General features: G+C 41.2%; 1 protein-coding gene across 1 annotated transcript in view; it reads left to right on the top strand.

The window, feature by feature from the left end:
- Positions 1-15,986, top strand: part of LOC147733086 (uromodulin-like) — a 113,290-nt gene that overhangs the window by 38,641 nt on the left and 58,663 nt on the right. The gene's annotated exons all lie outside the window — the stretch shown is intronic.

The following is a 15,986-nucleotide window of genomic DNA, read 5'->3' as shown; positions in this document are numbered from 1 at the left end:
CTCATACGAGAGGGATGTTTTTGACTGTTCTATGTAAAACATCTGCTGTAGTGATGGAATGGGCTTGCTGATTTTATAAATATTTATAAATTACGATGAATTGTTAAATGCACTACCGATTTACTAAATAGACAGGTAGCACCACCCTGTAGTCAACTGGCATACATACTCACCAGTGTTTACATGTACGTACCAGCACCCAGCGAGCATCGGCATTAATTAAGTGAGAGAGATACTGTGTGTGAAGCAGTTACCTTGAGTGTACATTACGCTTTCCAATCAGAATTTGGTTAGACCTTTAATTGTGTTGAAAAGCTTTGTTGTACCCTGTGACACAAGTAGATGCTAGTAGCCGAGTAGAGTTCATTAGTACTTTTAGTCAGTAGCTAGTACAAGTACATCCCAATGGGTTACAAGTACATCTGATAGGTAGTCCAGGTAGACAGGTGATGGTGAAGCAGGTCAACCTTGTAGTCAGCCCTTAGTCCCATGTAACAGCAGCCCCACCAGGAGCAGCCTGCCTGCTGCCCAGCCCATCTCTGTCATTCCTCACTCCGACAGACACCCAACATTCCATGCATCCCTGAATTCCCAACATTCTACAGTAAACAGACACACTGGCGGAGCAGCAGGAAGATTGATAAACTACAAGATATAAGTAAACTATGCAGGACGTCACAAGCTTCTTTCAGCCCAATTCTATAAATGGTTCATTATAAATCCATGGACACAAACCCATATTAGAACGCATTGCAGCGCTGCAGATTTGTTAGTACTAATGAGCTATACATTTGAGGACTAGTTTACTAGTACCAGATGAAGACTAATAATTAATGTTCATGTTGCAATATAGAACAAGTGTTTTAGATGAGAGCGCTAACTACTGCTATATCAATGCAGGCAGCTGTGCAGAACAAAGGTGCCTCATAAAAGCTTAGTGAAAGTTGCATTCTTTGAATACTGGTGATACAGTGGTAATTTCACAGTAATTTCTCAATACAAAACCTCATCTACCTCTATTTTACTGCTGAAAAGGTGTTGGGCCCTTGACACCATGCATTACCTTCAGGAGACTTTACATAAACATGCACAGTCCAGTTCAGTTAAAATTCCTATATTCGGTTTCCAAAATTTTGTGGAAAACCATAAAAGTACACATAACAAACATATACTAGCAATTCAATTCATTATTCTTTATTTCGGAAAACAACCTTAAAAGAATGCAGTACAATACGATTTTAAACCATTACAATACAATATACATATCTACCCAGTACCGGGTTAAGATTAAAAGGAAACTAGCAGCAAGGTCCTTCGGGGTTAGGTTAGCACACATGTTCGAGGAGCACTTGATAGATGACAATTCATTAAGTTTAAAATAATACTATAAAAACAGCACAACGTCAAACGCTAAGATCAGGCCAGTTTCTATTATCATTATTCTAGTTTAAGTCACTCGATTTAAAGTGCAATATAAATCTAAATCAAATTCAATTACATGCACCCCTTAATAGTAGTATTATCAGTCCAGTTGCATTTATAGTTACATGTTGCACACACGTTCCAATGGGCATTACATATATACAATTAGTTCAGGTACAATAGAGTACAAATCAAGATGCATTTCAGCTGCTAGACAACAATCATGCCGACTGTCTGCTTACATTTTATAGCCATTTCTCTTCCTGACTATCGCTACTGATAGGAGGAAGCAGCTCAAACTAAATACTATTGGGCGTGTAGTATCTCCTTTGAACACTCTTTCGCCATCTTTAATATGGCGAAGACCCAAAAGTTGGCATATGGGTTTTAACCATTTTTTCCTTGCCTGTAGATAAGCGGGGCATATAAATAGCACATGGGGCTCATATTCCCTCAGGCCCATTTCACATAATTCGCATAAATCAGATTCAATACTACCTCTTGGTCCTTTGTTGCAGTGCCATTTCGAAGTCCTAGATTTAATTTGAAGGGCACTATAGCGAAATTTTAAATATAACGATTTGGCCATAGGTGGGTAGATTTCATCCATAAAGGATTCTAATTTCATGTCCATTTTTAGTTCAAAGAACCTGAGGGTCAAAGTCCTCAGGTTGGAATTTCCCAACACAGAATCTTTGATATATTCCCAATACCTATTCTTAAGCAGTTTCTTAGAATTGTTGGTAATCGAATCCGGGTCTGACCAAAAGCTACTTAGCCCCAGCTTTATAAACCACTTTTCAATGTAGGCCAACCATGCTAAACATGTGGAATTTTTTATTACCATTATCTCTTTTAACGCCTCCCTACAATCCGCTAGCTCATCAGTGGACCAAAGACGAACCCAGTATAACAATGGGCGCAATGCAGCGTGGTCATCTGATCGGCGGAAATTAAGATCCCATAGAACCGGGGTGAGGGGAGTGGAGGCAGGTACACCTAAAAGCTGTCTGATGAATTTATTTTCCTGAACTAAGAACGTGCATTTCGAAACATGTCCCCAAAGTTCTGCACCATAAAGGGAGGCAGATTGTGCTTTGTATTTGAACAAACTAATTGCTCGAGAGACTGATTTATAATAGCTATGTTTGTGTTTCCTTAGAATAGGAGCTTGATTCTGGACTAGTCTGATCTTTGAGGTTTCTAGTTGGGATTTCCAAGATATTTTACTATCTAAAGTGATACCCAGGTACTTAAAACTTTGGACTTCTTCAATCTTTTCATTATTTATGGTAACATTTTTATTAAAACCTTTGTGTGAGTTGATTGTCATGACCTTGGTTTTGGATAAATTAATTTCAAGCTTCTTGTCCTGACAATACAACCTAAATTTGTTAAGAAGGTTCTGAAGTCCTTTGGCAGTTTGGGAAATTAAAATAGTGTCATCCGCAAATAATAATGCCGGAACGGCTTTACCACACAACTTGGTAGAGTCATGCTCGCAGCCCAAGAGGGTGTCAGGGATGTCATTAACATAAAGGGAAAATAAGGTAGGCGCCATAACACATCCTTGCCTACCTCCTTTCACTATATCTATTTTCTCACTCAACACCCATTGGGCCCCCATCTGACTCTTGCAAAATTTTTTTTGTGCAGTCTGATCAGTTGTTGGAGAATGTTCCCAGGGACACCCATATCATTTAGCGTTCTCCAAAGTTTCCCCCTTGGAACACGATCAAAAGCTGCTCTTAGGTCAACGAAGGCCACATATATATGGGAGTTCCTTATGTTAATATATTTCCATACTAGACATAAAAATCTAAAAACCTGGTCCACTGTGCTAATTCTAGATCTAAAACCAGCCTGGTACTTTGTGAGAATAAAATGGTCCTCGACCCATGCACTAAGCCTACTAAGGAGTTGGCGGATAAAGATTTTTTGCAGCACATCGATCAAGCTAATAGGTCGATAATGGGATGGATTAGACCTATCGCCTTTCTTAAATATAGTCACGATTTCTGCACCCCTCCAGGTTTCCGGGATTGGGGCTCCTCGAGTTACTTTATTTGTAAGTAAATTATTATAGGGGGCCCAGATAGAATCCTCATGCTTCCAGAGATCCACGGGTATTCTATCTGGACCTGGAGCTTTGCCCGGTTTCACCGCCTTAATTGCTAAAATGGTCTCCGTTAAGTTAAAAGTTAAGGGGTTCTCATATGGTGCTAGCCTAATTTGTTTTATTACACAGTCTTCCTCTTCTCCCTTGCAAGAATAGAGCAAGGAAAAGTGTTTAACCCAGGTACTTTCTTCAAGAAATCTATCTTTTGCCACTGTAACCCCTTTCGTGCCTCTTGCAATAAGGCTCCAGAAGGAGGTCTGATCATTTAGTTTGCAGGCCTCAAGCAAATCCGACCAGACTCTCTTGTCCCATTCCATCTTGGCTAGCTGGACAGTTTTTAGGTTTCGGCTACCGTCCCACTGCGTAAGCAGTGGGTGGGTGGAGCCGAAATCTTTTGTTAGTAGTAGGGGGCCTGAACACGCCCCTCTTCTCCATTGGCTGGCCTCGTAAATGCTGGCCAGCCATTGGAGGAGAGGAGCGTCACTGAGTTCAGGGCCCGCCTTGACGCAATTCGGGGGCGTTTTTCTCTCTTTTTTAAGCCCCGCCCCTTTTCTAGCACCGGTGTTCTACACATCTGCTGCACCGGCGCACGTCACACATCGATGTTTTTTCAAATGTACTGTGTCTGTACTCAGTGCGTGCAGGCGCAGCATGTTCACTGTGTGTCAGTCACGGCCGTTAAGTAGTTGCGACTGTGTGAGACTCTTTAATAACCAAGCCTGCCCTGAGGCTGAGATCAAGTGCAAGAGAAGATTAAGATATGAATCAATATATGTTTCATGGCGGCCACGGTCCTTAGTTCACACTAAAGTGCAGTGTTTGACTGTTGCAGACAGTGTTGCCACTTTCCGGTGGGCGTGCCGCGGGACACAAACACTTCGGGCGGGCTTGATGTTGGTTCTGATGGGGGGGGGAGGGGCTGTGCACACAGTGGATGACAGCGTGCGCAGATTTTTTCACAAGGCCACGCCCCACCATAACCACCGCGGCTCCCCACGTCCGTCCATGAATCATCATCGTAGTTCAAGTCAGCCGCTGCCCGACCTGACCGACGACGACATTTGAGCCTGGCCACTGTGGGCAGGGCAGCCTGTGCAGTCATTGATCACAGCCAGTAAGTAGTACAGTCTGGTAACAAGAAGCACCAGGCCCCAGCTAGCCGCCTAATTGTACAATCAACTAGCAGTGCAGCCAGTGGGTGTATCTGCCGACCGGCCCACCAGTAACGGTAAGAAGTTAAACAGTAAACTAGCTAAGCTAACCAGTCTAACTACTAGCGATGCCATTCCAATACTGTCTGTGCCAAAACCAACGCTCTGGTTTTTTTGGTTGGGTGGTGCAGTGATTGGACGTTCCGGTTGTAAGAACACCTGTGGTGAGAGGCAGTTCTTCTCCGAGTCCGGTAAGATACGATTAGGATGCATACATGTGATTCCTTCATTCAGAATCACTAGTATATGCCCGCCGTCACGCCCGCCGGCCGTTGCAGTACACGGTGTACACTTTTGATATCTGGATAGGGCCTGCCGGCGCCGCAGTAATGGCCTGTGGGTTTAAGTAAGTTTTAAAAAAAAAGGCCAAAGCCCTACCGGCCCAGCCCCTGGCTCGCTGACGTCTGTGCGCTTAATCGACAAAATAAAATAAAGTCAAATATGTAGTGTGGATTATGCCGGGCAAAAAGCCTGCTTCTTTCAAGTATAATTTCCCACAACAAACAATACTTCTGAATGCCCAGGTGAGACAAATCAATTGCACGAGATATGAGTTAACTAGGTGTTGTTTTCAATGTTTTGACACTCTTTGCTAAATGCGGACAGAAGAACAATTTCCATGAGTTTATCTAGCCGGGTTTATAAAACTATGGAAATACCTCAGAAAGGCTGTTCAATAGTGAAACCCATTGTGGTTGAAAATTGCCTATTCCTCTTTCAGACTTCAGTGTAAACTACTTTAACTCCAAACATACCAGCTGGCGCGCAGCCCCGCATTAATTAGTTTCTAGACCACAAAACACAGTCTGGTTTCACTTTCTCAGGCCTTCCCTTAAAGATGGGCATAGGCAGGCAGCAGCATTCGTTCCCTCTTCCTTCCTCACAGGTTCTGAACTAATTAAGGAACAAACTACTGGTGTGTTTGCAGTGTGTTCCTGAGTGTCGGATACGTTAAGTAAAAGTGTTGCTGTTTGACTAAAATTTAACTAAGGAGCAAGGGCACTTAGAGAGATAAGAAAGTACAGGGGGGGGGGGCGTGGGTCACCACCAAAGGGCCGGCCAAGGAGACCAGGGTTCATGGCATTAGCCACAAAGGTGAGGAAAAAATATCTGTGTAGTGTCACCATAGGCATTGGCGCGTTAGCAAGGTGGTTCTTCTGGTCTGTTATTTAGGAAGAGACAGCCGGCTAAACAGCTGTCAATAAGATCAAGTCTACTTTTTTACGTGGTTTTCACTTTTATTTCCGGTTAGCTTTTCCAATAACTTGTTGGCATTCTACACGTCAAGATGCTTGTAACATGCAAGAGGTTGGCATTACTTCGACCCTGCTGCATGGTGTTGACATTCCTTCTGCTTTTCCCGCCGCGCATTTAAACCCTACACTCGAGGCACTGTGTAATTGAAACCTACGGGAAGATTGCCGCAATACGGTGACTGTATTTCTAGCTGAATGTTTGCTTTAGGATTGGCATGTGCAATAATAAAAAAGCATTTGACATAAGCTTTGTTGCAAGCAACTTTTTTTGGGCAATTAACTAATGCGCTGAATATTCGCAAACTTTCAATCAATAAAATAAAGTCAAGCGACTGGCTGCGTTGTAATCTCGTGTTGATAAGAGATAGCGTTCTTATCCGCGCGGCGGAAGGGGCGCCCCACTTTGAAGTCTCCAGGACTGAGGATGCATGCGGGGTCAGGGTCAGCACGCGAGGTCACCTCTTCTGAAGTTATCCATGGAGTCATCGGTGCTTCGGAGGCTCCTGGACAAACTTCCATCCGAACCCCTCCCTTTGACCCTCTCCCTGTGACCTATGAACAGAATGGTAAACAGTCAAAATATCGAGTTTTTAATTTCGACCTACACTTATATCGAGTTGCTAATATCGATGGGACAGAATATCGATGTCCAGAATATCGATGGCCAGAATAGCGACCCTAAGGTAAGTAATATCGAAATTACTTATATCGATAGCATATATATCGATGTAAGTAATTTCGATTTACTAATATGTGTTAGAAATATTAGTTAAGTATTTAAATTAATTGTTATAATATGTGTTTAATATGTTTTTATAATTTAAAAATATATAAAAGTAAATAATATGTTTTACTACCAGAGCGGGTTGTGGGTTTATAGGGGAATAGGGTGGGAAGTAATTTATTTGTAATTAAATAATTATTTTTCAATGATTAGTTTATTTTGCAATTAAATATTAATTGGCAATGAATTATTTTAATTGATTAATTGATTATTCAATTGATAATTTATGTATATTTTTACCTAAATTATATGTTTTACTACTGGAGCGGGTTGTGGGTTTATAGGGGAATAGGGTGGGAAGTAATTTATTTGTAATTAAATAATTATTTTTCAATGATTAATTTATTTTGCAATTAAATATTAATTGGCAATGAATTATTTTAATTGATTAATTGATTAATTAATTGATAATTTATGTATATTTTTAACTAAAGTATATGTTTTACTACTGGAGCGGGTTGTGGGTTTATAGGGGAATAGGGTGGGAAGTAATTTAATTGTAATATTAATTAATTTTGGGTAAAGGGGTATTTTTAGGGTTCAGGGTCAGTTTTCAGTTTTTGGGTAAAGGGGTATTTTTAGGGTTCAGGGTCAGTTTTCAGTTTTTGGGTAAAGGGGTATTTTTAGAGTTCAGGGTCAGTTTTCAGTTTTTGGGTAAAGGGGTATTTTTAGGGTTCAGGGTCAGTTTTCAGTTTTTGGGTAAAGGGGTATTTTTAGGGTTCAGGGTCAGTTTTCAGTTTTTGGGTAAAGGGGTATTTTTAGGGTTCAGGGTCAGTTTTCAGTTTTTGGGTAAAGGGGTATTTTTAGGGTTCTGGGTCAGTTTTCAGTTTTTGGGTAAAGGGGTATTTTTAGGGTTCTGGGTCAGTTTTCAGTTCATGGGTAAAGGGGTATTTTTAGGGTTCAGGGTCAGTTTTCAGTTTTTGGGTAAAGGGGTATTTTTTGGGTTCAGGGTCAGTTTTCAGTTCTTTGGTAAAGGGGTATTTTTAGGGTTCAGGGTCAGTTTTCAGTTCTTTGGTAAAGGGGTATTTTTAGGGTTCAGGGTCAGTTTTCAGTTTATGGGTAAAGGGGTATTTTTAGGGTTCAGGGTCAGTTTTAGGTTTTTGGGTAAAGGGGTATTTTTTGGGTTCAGGGTCAGTTTTCCCTACTGTTGCACCTACTGGAGTGGGAATAGTAATTATTGTTAAGTAATTATATATTATATATGATTTATCATTTTATTTTTTTATTAAATATGTATTATTATTTTTTTTAACCATTATTACATATATTTTAATATGTTTAAGTAATTAATAAGTATTATTTACATTTTTTTTAATGTTATTTTAAATTTTAAAAAATCGATATATTTAACAACGGTATTTTTAACATCGATATTATTTTTTCGATATTTTGGTACTTACCATGTTGTACATAGGGCGTCGATATTTTTGCTATCGATATAATTACGCCGATATTTGTGTAGGTCGAAATTCTGTCTGTCGAAATTCTGTCATAGATCCGAACAGAATGTCTGTTTGATTAGCTGAAATGTTTGCACGAGTCTCCCACAATCGGGCCTGATCTTTAAAAAAGGAAATGTGCCAGTTTGTATATAAGTGTGCTTGCAGTACATTTCCGACCATTTAAAATTCTCACAGATGATTCTCTGAGTACTCCTGATGCTCCCAGACTTGTAGTTGCCCAGCAGTAATTTTAGATTTCTTTTGTGCATTCCAAGTTCCTCCCTTGCAAAGGCATTGTATGGCCTTTCGCATCCCATGATGCAAGAGGTGTATATTTATTCACGTGTAACGTTTTCACAATAATGCAACTCCCTGGGCAGTCAAGGATGTGTGTGCTCGGAGCAGGGGACCTCCCTTTGCCTTTTCTCTGTTTCCCCTATTTTCCTCCGGAGGAAGCGGAGGGGTCTCTGACGCTCGCTTTGTCTCTGAACTTTCCCTTTCTCTGCCCCATCACTTGCTTTCTCCTATATGCTCCTTGCGACCTGCTGTCCACCCTGCTCACTCGGCCCTCACCCCAGACCTCACAGGATTTCTCAGATTTAGGTTTCTTTCATGGCTAATCTTTCTCTGCTCCTCTTTACTCAGTATTCCCCCATTTCCACCTCAAATGTCACTTGTCTCTTACACCCACGTCTCTTGCTCCTCCCGTCTCTCGTCCAGTTTTCACCCTTCACTGCTTGTATGCCTTCTTATATTCGATTGTCCTTTTCGTAACCGATAGGCTTCTTTTTCTCTTCACCCCTTCTCTTTTTCCTACATTCTTAGCTCTTTTCTCCTTTCCCTCTTTTGTTCTATTTCTCTCTTTTCTCCCCCCCTTATCTCCTTTCAATTTTCATTATTATATTGCACTGTCGCTCTTTTTCTCTTTCCCGGCACCCTTTTGTTCTTTTCTTTTGTTGCCCCTTCTCCGCATTCCCTTTTTCCTTCGAATACTTCCCGTCTCTTTTCGATTTACTTGCCTCCATTTCCTTCCATCCCATCTTTCTTGCCCTCTTTCTTTCTCCACTTTTCATTCTTTCTCGCCTTGTTCTTTTCTTTCCTTCTTCACCAGCTTTCTTTTCTTTGTGCAGATGTATTTCAAAATCCTTTACAGGATGTGGTCACGTTGCTTTTTAGCATCTTTTGATTTTTGTGTAAGTAAAATTGTTAGTTTGACTAGACCAAGCAGCAGCAGATGCACATCTTCCCGGAGCTGGCTGACTGCCCCGTACAGGTCTCTGCAGTCCTTTCTCATGCTGGAGGCTGCCTTAGGGAGCGGGAAGAGCTTCTGTATAGACTTTGCATGGGACCTCCGGGTGACCTAGGCCTGCCATCAGTGCATTTTGGGCCCTCGCCAGCCACCTTAAAGTGCTTCCTCATTTCCTTCTCAGTTTCCCTGTTGGGTATGCCTCCTGGCGCCCTCTGTGAACCCCATTTTGCTTGAGGCTTTTGGTACTTATTTTCAAAAAAACAAAAAATGGAAAAAATGCCATTTGCAATGCCAATAGCTCTAACTTTAACAAAGCCGAGACCATTGCATTGTAAATGCTTGTTTTATAATTTGTCCTCTTAGCTTTAACGATGTCTAGTTGGTTCCCTTTCACGGCTTTGATAAGATCTGTTTTGGCTCGTCGACAAGCTTGATTGTACCAAGGATTTTCCTGTGAAGAGGACTGGTGACCGATGTCCTTCCTTTTTATTGCCTTTGTAAGGATAATGCTAAGTTCGGTAATTGCAACTGCAAGATAAACAGCAGAGGGGACGAACAACTATCCGTCGAAGACAGCGACTAAAAGCTGCAAAATACCGAACCATTATTTTGGTTTCCATAAATTGAAGAAGATTAACGCATATTGACAACATCCCCACGAGAACCCCTTCGAGGGTTGGAATTATCACCTCGGAAAACAAAATATGACACATTGGAGAATAGCCTTGAGAAAGTCGGGGGTTACATTCCCCAAAACGACGAAACACGTGTCGGCTGTGACGTCTCCCGAAATAAACTCCAACCACCCTGAACAAAAGGACTGTTATTCAAATTTGTGTGTCAAATGTATGGTGGAAACACATGTATATATGTGCAACAGTTGATAAGAAGTGTGTGCTAAGGAGTACCAAGCAGCTTGTGGCTTCTGCCTAACCAGAAGAGGATAGTGGTTCTCTTCTCCTTGTAACACCATTGAAAAGTCATATTTAAAGTACCTATAACTAGGCAAAGTGTACATTCCTCTATAGCGCCAGTACCTAGTACCATTACCACTAACCTAGCAGTAATAAGTTCGGTAATTAACTAGCCATGGGTCTCCATGACAAAGGAATTATCAATAACAACATCAGCATCAGCTAATGGGGTCATATGTTTAACAAAAAGTTGATAAATCTTCCTGACAGTACCCCCATTGCCCAACACCGCAGGCCACTTCAGACACCTGCGATTGTTGGATTCTATAGGTTCATGTGAGGGTATAGAGTCCATACTACCTTTTGCGCTAGAGGAAGTAAAAAGTGAATTTTGAGCGAACAAAGAGAGTGGAAAGTGATCACTTTTGGTACGCTTATCCACCTTTATGTCCACTAGCATTGGCCATAAAGCCAAGGAGACTAAAATAAAGTCTAGATGGCTTATACAGTCCCCTCTAGCAAATGTTGGTCGGGTAGGACAGTCAGAGGAAAATCGCCCATTACATGCACGTAATCTATTTTCGAGTGTCATGCTTAAAATTTTTAGGGCACTTGTTGTGCAGGCTACTTAATGCTCTGCATCAACATAAGGAATGTTGTTAGCACTATCCTCGTCCCTGTGGACATCTTCCAGGCCCAATATAGGATCAAAATTCCTATTGAAATCACCACCTATAATTAGCATAGGGCTGTGACCAAGCTCCAAAATGATATTACATAACTGCGTTATTACTGGTGACTCCTTACATGAATTATGCGGTCTGCTATAAATATTGATCACATAAAGTGTGGGTCCTTTGTTTTTTTTTAGTTCTATGATCAATATATCAGGGTTGTTTGAATCTATTTGTTTAAAGGTAACCCCCATTGTGATTCTCGCCCAGATCATCAAGCCCCCAGATGGTCTGCCTCCATGTATGTTAACAGCTGGGATAAAGAAGGACCTATATCCAATTTTATAATAGTTTTCTAGCCCCCAGGTTTTTTGGAATAAAATGAGGTCCCCGCTATCAAGATATTGGTGCCAAGCTAGCAATATATTTAAGTCATCACATTACAAAGTTCCACAAATATTTCGGAGGGGTGAGTTTAAAATACAATAAAAAGATCCAGACAGATCAATTAAAAATTAATACAAACATGTTTTAAGATAATTCGACCAAACATGAATTTAACCAAGATTTGAGCGATGGTTGACACAAAACTTCAGGAAACAGGCAATGTTTTTAGCATGAGTTTCAAGTTCCAGAAATTGGAGCGCAAGAAATGCAGGGCGACAACTACGCAGTCCCAACATTTTAAGTATCGGTACTATCCATCGTTTCCTTGGGTCTTTGTAAAATTTGCAAAATAGAACTATATGAATCGGGGAGTGAAAAGCTACATCGTCACAAGGGCAGACTGTGAGGTTCTTGGACCAATCATTTGGTTGTGGCTATGTCACCAGACGATGGAAAATATTAATCCTGAAACTGGTCAGTAAAGATTTCTCGTAGGTGTTCAGCTTGTGGGTTAAATAAGGCTGCACCGTAAAGGTGGTCTGAATAGATAAAATGTGCTGCACTGAACATTTTCCGACCTCAGTTGTAAGTCGTAACTGCTCCAGATGTGACATGCATAGCTTTTTTAGTTCTTTCCTAGATAGTTCCGAAATAGTTAACGGAAAATGAAAATATTTTTCCAGGCCTAAGTCATAGAGGAATTTTTTAACATAGGCAAACCAACTGATCTTGTGCACTTTTTCCAGCGAGAGGCAATCGTGTAGGAGACTTCGAGACAGTTCGCACTGTAAAGACGACCAAACCCAATGCCATAGAAGGATTGGTTGGAGTTTGACATTATCTGATATATATGCCATCCCCAATTCTAAATGGCAGTAGTAGGTCAAAGAGCTCTGGAGGACAGCAAGCAAGTATCTCAGAAAGCTCTTCTTAACTTTCTGGAGGTCATCCCCATTGGCGTGACCCCATACCCCGGCTCCATAACTTGCTACACTAATGCACTTCGATTGATATATCTTAATCATTTCAGTTAGTGACCTCTTACCTAGCTTTTGAGAAAATGCTACAAGGGCGGTAGTGGCCCTGAGGAATAATAGCTTTCTCGCTTCAATGGCCTGTTTCCATGAGGACTTATTGTCGATTAAAATCCCTAAATAGGGATAGGAGTTTGTACTCTCCAACTTAATATTATTAATAAAAATATCCCTTGTTTTCTTGGATCTTGTTCCTGAATGCATTACATACGTGTTTTTAATATTAATTCTAAGATCCAAGCTAGCCATAAAACTGCGATATCTATCTAAAACACGTTGGAGTTCCAGGGGAGTTCTGACCAGAATCACGGCATCATCGGCGTATAGGAGTGCCGGTATTGGACGAGAGCCAATAAAGGGTTGGTCCTGGCTCCCTTCCAGCATAGCTGATTCCAACCTATTGGTATAGAGGGTGAATAAGAAAGGAGCCAGGACACAGCCCTGCCTGACCCTCTTCTCCACCCTGAATGATGCAGTGAGTTCTCTCCTCAGCCCATATATTACTCTTGCCGTTGCGCCCGAATAGAGCTCGCAGAGAAAATTCACCAAGGGTAAATCTACACCCATTTCCAGGAGGATCGACCATAGTTTGGTGTGATTTACACAATTGAAAGCCGCAGTGAGATCAACATAGGCCATGTGTAAGTACCCACCCTTAGCTCCAACATATTTTCCCATTAAGAGAGAGAGATTAGGGGCTTGCTCCACAGTGCCCAGTCCCTCTCTGAACCCGTACTGTAGGTCAGAAATTATATTATGATCGCTGGCCCAGCCTTGGAGATGTTCTAAGAGAAATCGGCCAGCGACCTTACCAAGGGAGTATAAAAGGGAAATGGGACGATAACACGATGGGCTGTGACGGTCGCCTTTTTAAAAATAGGTACGAGAATTGAGGCTGACCATGATTCAACTAAGCCTACGGCATTGGCGGCTTCAAGTACTTTAGTAAGAATGGGGGACCACAACTCCAAGTTATGTTTTAAAAAGTCAACTGGGACCCCAGCGGGGCCCGTTGCCTTCCCACCCTTACTGGTTAGTAAAGCATTAACCACTTCCAAATGCATGAATGTAAGTGGAATTGGATACACTGTTTGCATTAAGGGTGATGCCCGCCGATCTGTTTCAATTTGCTCTGAATGTTCCAGTGGAGCCAAGCTAAATATCTGGGTACAATGCTTGACCCATGTTGTGTCATCAACAGCAACTTCTATCTTAGGGGACTCTCACACCTAGGAGGAAAGGAGATTTAACAACTTTCCAAAAGTTGACACTGTCATTCATTGAGCAACTCTTGTGGAGTTGGTCCCATAAATCATTTTTTAATTCTGTTTTACGGGTTTTTTTAGGGCTCTATTATAGGCCTTTCTGAGTCTAACAATCTCATCTTTATCCCGGTGAGATTTATGGAGTGCAGCTTTTAAACTAAAATAACCTTTTGTGCACTCTTTATTGAACCACCCTTTTGTGGAGTTCTTGATGTAGGATGTCTTGTACAATTCTGGTGATGCTTATATAACTAGACAATATTTCTTCATGGGAGGTATCAAGGTTTAGACATTTTTCTATTAAGGGCAAGGCTTGCTTCACTACTTTACATGTAGTTTGAACTGGGTCGATTTTTTTGCCCATTTTATGGAAAAACCGTTTAATCTATCTAGATTCAAGGTTTGTTTGCCCCAAAGGCTTGTTGTATTGGGCTTCACTAAAATAGTAGGTACAGATATTGAGAGGCTGTTAGGGAAGTGGTCACCTATAGCATTATTAATGGTTGAGAAGTCCCGGATAGTGGGCTCCACGTTATATGAAACAAGGATAAAGTCAATAATGCTAAGAGCTCCCTGCCATTGAATGTAGTAGAGAAATGGACTAAAGGAACCACCAACTCGTTTGCAAATCCCAGTACCATGGCAAAGAAAATTTAATTCAAACGATTACCAAAATAAGTGTGGGAACATTGGGTTAAATCCTTTTTATACTCATCCTCGATACCACAGTTTTTGTTTTTACTATTCTTGCAAAGTGATAAATTAAAATCACCACCCCAATTTATCATGAAAGATTTATTTATATACTTATTTCTCAAGTCTTGTAAAAAAAAGAAAATGTCATTTAAAACTGTAATAAGGTCAGCCTGCTTAAGATTATTGTAGAAATTTACCAAAAAGTAAATGGCCGACTTATTTGTTGTCAGCATAAAAATCTGAAAGTTGGTCTCCAATCTCAGCGGGACTATGTCCTTAAATTCCAAAGTATTTGAAATAAATGTTGTTAGGCCCCCCATGGGTCTGCCCGAAGGAGAAGGTAAGGCATATGAGGAGTATGTTTTATAACCCTCAAGATGGATGGGTGTGCTTGTCCATGTTTCTTGTAAGCACACAATATTATGTTTTCCCACCAGGTCTAACCAGAGGTCGTTTGTCATTTTAGAACGTAGACCTGCCCCGTTCCAAAAAATGATGTTGAGTTTTAAATCTCTGGATATGGTGGGACCTATGGGGTCTTGAGTAATTATAGCTTTGTTTAATGTAGGGGCCACCGGAAAAACTTTGTCCTCCCCAAGTTGTAACAAGGCTCCCAAATTTTCTAAATCTAAAGTCTCTACTAAGGGATGGTATTTTGGAGTTGGCGAATGAGTTACGCCAGTAATACTAGGGTGGTTAAATGGCAGTTGCAGTTCAATTTGGGGGTCAGCCGGGCTAAGAAGGACAGACAACAACCCCGGGAGAGACAAATCCCTAATATCCAGTCAATCATTATCTTCCAAGCCTGAAAGCAGTTTAAATCTATTATAGGTAGAGACAATCTGCATTCAGCTGTAGTTGGGGACTGAACATCTTTCTTTAGCGATACTTTGGTGGTTTTTTCTGGGAGGATAAAAAAATCCTAGCGGTACTATGTTGATCCCAACTGTATCTCAAAAAAATTAACTCTCACCCTCCCCGAGAATTTCATTAACCAATAATGGAGACCCAAATGTCAGAACGATACAATCGCCTGTTACCATTTTTTCTCGATGTCCCACCCACTGTACCCTTCTCACCATCTTGAACTCATGGAATAATGGCCTATTAAAACCTACCCTACTGCCCAGCCAATGCAGAGATTTGTTTCTGAGGGATATCCAAGATTCCTCTTCAGCCACCTTCTTTTTGGGAAGTTTGCCAGCACAACAATGTAAGGGGTAGCATCCAGGGGAAGATCTCTGTGGCGATCAGGCACAAGGGTATCCACAGAAAAGAATGAGTTTGAGTGAACTCGTTGTTGAGATTTAAAGGGGAGTGCTGGTTGTATAGGGCCTGGCATTCCCGGGAGGCTTTTAGAGGTTCTATTGCGTTAGTTAACCAACATACTAGGGAAAGGACGGGGTTTCTCACGTTGAACCTGATTGCCCATGTTTTCTACAGGTCTGGTTTTCCTGGAAGAGTTTCCATTTACAACTCACTCCAGCTCCCAATTAATAACGGGTCCTGTTGGTGCATGATTTAATTCCCCAA

The sequence above is a fragment of the Lissotriton vulgaris genome, chromosome 2_1 (genome assembly GCF_964263255.1).
Source record: "Lissotriton vulgaris chromosome 2_1, aLisVul1.2, whole genome shotgun sequence".
NCBI lineage: Eukaryota > Metazoa > Chordata > Amphibia > Caudata > Salamandridae > Lissotriton > Lissotriton vulgaris.
The sequence above is the reverse complement of the archived record's forward strand: the minus strand, read 5'-3'. Positions and strand labels throughout refer to the sequence as shown.